Here is a 5,316-nt window from a genome sequence, read left to right on the forward strand (position 1 = left end):
ACTACAACACCCAACAGCCCCACTGGCAGCACCGGCTCTTAATGTAGTAGGACTACAACTCCCAGAGTGCTCCGCGCACAGCGGACTCCTGGAGCCTGGCTCCCCCATGGGCTGCGTTATGGCCGCTGGGTGGCGTCCGCAGCTTGCCGTAATCCTGTATCATCCACACACTTCCTTTTCCTCCCCACCACCCCAACCCCTCCACCCCCCCACCTCCACTCAGTGATGCTCCGCAAATTCCTCTCTCGCCGAGGATGGTCTTGGAAAGTCCCTCTTTCAAACTAGCTTCTTCCGCTGTTGCTGCAATTCAGAGCCAGAAGCTCCCAGGATGTCCCAGAGAACTGGCCATGGCTCATACACAGATCTGGCTTCTTCTTTACAAAAATATTCAATGATCACCTACTACGTGCCAAGCATTTCGTCAGTGGTTTTCTCTTCAAACTGTCATCTGTCTCCAAACCCCAAACGCAGCCAGCACCTGCATCCTACCATTGTGGCCTCCTGATGAAATATCCAGGGTGATAAAGTTCGGGTCACTTTCTCCCTCTCCCTCCCCTAGAACAAGTACACAGCCTGGTTCCCAGAAAAGAAAGATCACCGGTGTTTGTAGCAGTCAGTCCTGGATTTTAATCCCAGCTTTGCCATTTTAGGCAAATTGCTGGATCTCTCTCAGTTGTTGTGAAGATTGGTGAGACATGTATGCAGGCACTTGGCACAAAGTAAATGTGCATTCCCTTTCTTCCAGCCACTCTCTAAAAACACAGCCCAGCAAACAGGCCCCAGAAATACCAGGGGAATGTGCTGGCCGCACCCTCACCCATCACCAAGGGGAAGTCTTACAGTCAGTCCCCGGCTATAGCTCTTTGGTTGCAGCCCCAGCCATCCCTGGCTGGTCAATTCTGAGAGGGCTTGGCTGGGAGTCCCTGAGCACCCTCTCCTCACTTAGGAGAGCCTGACTCTGCGGCAGCTCCATTCTAGCCCCTAGCCTTCACCATGACAACCAGCTTGCCCAGACGTGAGCCATCCTGGCTATCCTGGCTGGGGGAGTTGGGGGGTGGGCAGCAGGCTGCTCAGCCTGAAAGCCAGCACCCAAGATTCCCCCAGTCCGTCCCTCCCGTGCAGGACCAATCATTATTATACTCTTCTCCCTGTGGCACAGACATTCTGGGGCCTTCCTAGAGGCAGTGACCTTTGACTCTCCCTCCTGTGTCAGTGCCTTGGCTGAGGGTTCTGGGAAGGAACATGAGGGTCGGCTGGGGGTGAGGATGAGGAAGCAGGGGTGGGCTAGCCCTTGGAGGCCAGCAAAGCTAGAGAAAAACCTCCTGCATTCCCAGGAGAAAGGACAGCTGAGGTGAAAGCTGCAGTTGGCTGGCCTGTCTGTTGGTCTGGGCTCCTCCCTGCCGGCTGCCCTTGGCTGCCCACAGAAACCTGAGTCACAGTCACAGCCAGCAGCTCCACCCCACCCAGCCTGCTGTCAGGCAGGGTGCGTCTGGAGAGACTGAAGGCGGAGCCTCTCCCCGCCCATCTTATAACCTCTGAGATTCTTCCTCTCTCTGCCTGTGATTCCTCCTTTTGGAATTCCTCTTTCTCTTTGGGACTCCTCCTTGGAAAGTCACCAGTACTGAATTGAGGGTGGGGGTGGGGTCCACCTCAGGCTAATCTAGAGGGTCTCCTCCTGGCTCCTTAGCGACTTCTTCAAGGGCTCTCATTCCCAACTCCCAATCCCTCTCCATCACCCCTGGGGCCAGGACATTTAAGAACACCAGGCACCCCCTCCCCACCATCATCTCCTTCTCCCAGGAAAAGAATGCAGCAGGGACAGCTTCCCATCCCTAGCAGGGACTCTAGACGCCCCTTCTCAAGAACCCAAAAGGTTGAACCTCTTTAGTCCTGGATCTGAGTTCCTCCCCCTCCAATCCCTCTCTGTTACTTCCCCTCTGCAAGAGCTGGAGGGAGGGAGGCCTTTTTGCAGCTGGTGTCAACCTTGCCCTTGAGGACATTCCCCACCCCCAACCCCAGGGGGTGGGCCCTGGAGGGTACAGCTCCCCAGCAGAGTGGTCTGGGTTAGAGACCCCTTCTTGCTGCAGCGCCTTGGGTGTAGGGTGGGAGTCAGAATCTGATATCTGTTCTCTCAAGCTGCCCCCACCATGAGGCCCCTCCTACTTCCTACTTGTGTGGGAGTAGAGACAGCCTCCAGGGCCTTGGTCCCAATTCATATCTCTTTGTCAAATCTCCCAGTGATTTCCTTCACCTCTCTGTCAGGTTCGTCTTGGACCCTGCCCCACCAAGCCTAGGAGGGTGTAAATGCTCTTGCTGCTGCTCTCCCCTAGGGGGATCAGGAAGAGAACATATATCTGATTCCCATTCAGTGACCTGTCTCCTAGCCCCAACCCAGCCTCATGGTGAAACTAACAGCTCATTCAAGCCTGTTTCCGTGGAGTGGGGAGGGGACTGCCTTGGGCTGTAGGGGAGGAACAGGGGAGGTCACAGAGTTCCCAGCCCCTCACTGAAGAGGGCAAGACATTCTCAGACCCCTGTGATGTTGCAAGTGTCCTGCTTGCTCCTTCTCTGCGATGTTTAATACGATGTTTAATACGTGGAGGGCTACATGGAGCACTTTCACCCAGCCCCACACTCAGAGACACCCACTCTAAACCCCATCAGTTGCCGGGGCCTGGGATCCACCAAGGATCCTGGTCAATTAGGGGGCAAAGGAAGAGGAGCCCAGTCCATCTGTCTACTACGACTGCATCAATCACAGGACATCGGTGCTCTCCTGGCTCCCCTCAGTCACCTTCCCAGGACTCGCTGTGCAGGAAGCCTCCTGGGGCTGGCCAGGAGAACTGTCCATCAAGTTGTCTAACTCCCAGATGTCCCCACCACTAGCATCTTGCGAGGAGGTAGGTGCAGGTGCCTCCACCCTCAGTCTAGGGAAGGGTTCCTCAACCTTGGCAGCATTGACATTTTGGGCCGGATGATTCTTTGTTCAGGAGGTGGTCTTGTGCATTGCAAGATGTTAAACAACATTCCCGGTGTCTAAGTACTAGATGACAGTAACACCCCTAGTTGTGACCACCACAAAGGCCTCTAAACATTGCCAAATGTCCCCTGGGGAGCAAAATTGCCTCTGGTTGAGAACCACTGAGTAGGCTAATACCATATACTGTCTCTTTGCAGAGGGCTCCTCAAAGTCAATCCTAGATCATTAGACACAATGGAGGATTTCGAGTTCTAAAGCACTGCTCACTCTTCTCCTTCTGAAGAACCTTCAACAGCTCCCTAATATCTATATTGTGGAGATCATGATGCCAACTGGCATTCAAATCCTCCTATATAGGCCATCCCTGGCCTGTCTCTTCATCTTCAGCTCCCATTTCCCCCTCTACTATTTTTTTTTTCTATTTATTTATTTAGTTAGTTAGTTTTGGCTGTGTTGGGTCTTCATTGCTGTGCGCGGGCTTTCTCTAGTTGCGGCGAGCGGGGGCTACTCTTCGTTGCAGTGCGTGGGCTTCTCATTGCGGTGGCTTCTCTTGTTGTGGAGCACAGGCTCTAGGCACATGGGCTTCAGTAGTTGTGGCACGCGGGCTCAGTAGTTGTAGCTCGCGGGCTCTAGAGCGCAGGCTCAGTAGTTGTGGTGCACGGGCTTAGTTGCTCCATGGCATGTTCCCCCTCTACTATTCTTGAGCTCTAGCTACAGAGGGTATCTCACTATTCCCCCCAATATATGTCTTTGTCCCTACTGTATCCTCAAGATTGTGCGTGGGGGTGGGGAAGAACCATCCCAGATTGCTCTCCCCTACTGGGTTCTGTTCATGAATTCTGAGTCTAGTCACTACCTGGCTCAGAGTGGGTCTGGTCAGCTCTGGAAGATGCAGGACCTGAGGTCTCTGACCTCACAAAGGTCAGTGCTGGACTCTACCATCCACATGGTCCTCTCACCCTGCAGATGGGATGGCTGACAACAAAGATGGGGGATCTGATCCTCATCCTAATCTGCTTTTACTTTTGAATGCCCATCATCATCATCATATTTGTTAAACACTTCCTATATGCCAGGCTCTGTGCTAAGCACTTCATCTGTGTTGCCTTATTTAACCTTTACAGCGACCCCATGATACCTCATGGTATTATTATTTTCCTGATTTTATAGGTGAGCTAACTAGGTTTCAGAAAAGTTAAGACAGTAGCTTAAGGTTACCAGCTCCAGTTGCAGGCCTTCTAGCATCATCCTTTTCTAATGTGTTTGGACTGGGCAAGGTAGTATTCCCTCCCTGGCCCTCGAAGAGGGTTCAGTCCCCCATCTACTCACTCCTCCCAGGACAGTCTGCTCCCAGGTTGCCTGAGACCCAGAACCTTTTGTTCCCAACCCTCCCCCTTGAAATGACTGCTCTCTGGAGCTGCTCAAAGGAAGGAGACACTGGCAGGAAAGGGGGGGGGGCAGGAGGACAACATATCGCTGGGCCTAATCTCTGGGCAATGGAGAACTAGACAACTGACCTTCTGGAGGTCAGGACAAAGGGCAGGGATGGGGTGGGCAGGGCTCAGCTGCGTCTGCTCCTTCCACCCCTCTGTCAGTCCCTGCAGCACCATCATCGATCCACCTTCCCAGCAAGCTCCCCGCTCTCTGCCCAGGCTGGGCCCGACTTGGCATGAGGCCCCACCTCAACTGGCACTAAAAAGGGGATTCGGGGATCCACTCCCCCGTGCTGGGAAGCAGGACTTCTTGGGGGAGGGGAATCAGAAGGGACTCACTCCTTCGACAGGACACAGGGGAGAAAATCCTTCCGGGGAGCTTGAAGGGGTCGTCTGATGGGGCTGGGGAAGGTTCAGGGTCAGGACCACCCAGTTTGGAGCCGGGAGAGACCCAGCAGATTAGAGACTTTACTTGGGTAAAGCGGTGGTGCAGGCCTGTAATTACCCCAGAGGAGCAGGGAAGACACCAACCATAGGATGATGGGGGAAGGGCGGCAGCAAGGCTCCCGGGCCGGGCCTCTCGCCACCCCAGCCATCACCAGGGGAGAGAAAGCATAGCCCGTTTAGGGGTCTCCTTGCGACCCTCCTTCAGGTCTCCCGACGTCCCCCGGGAGGATTTTGTTTGAGGGGGGTTTGGGAGAGAATGAGGACTTGAAGCTGCCGCCAAGGCCCCAGAGCCGGAGCTTCCCGGCTCTAGGGTGGGATTGGGGGCTTCCATCCCGGCTCCCCCCTGCTCCCCCCAGTCCTAGCGGCGGGTGAGTCACCAAAGCGCTCCCTACATAGTCGCCTCGCGCTGCGGCGCGTACCAACGCGCCGCCGCAGGGGGAGACAGCTCGACGGGTG

The sequence above is a fragment of the Balaenoptera musculus genome, chromosome 1 (genome assembly GCF_009873245.2).
Source record: "Balaenoptera musculus isolate JJ_BM4_2016_0621 chromosome 1, mBalMus1.pri.v3, whole genome shotgun sequence".
NCBI classification, from domain to species: Eukaryota; Metazoa; Chordata; class Mammalia; order Artiodactyla; family Balaenopteridae; genus Balaenoptera; species Balaenoptera musculus.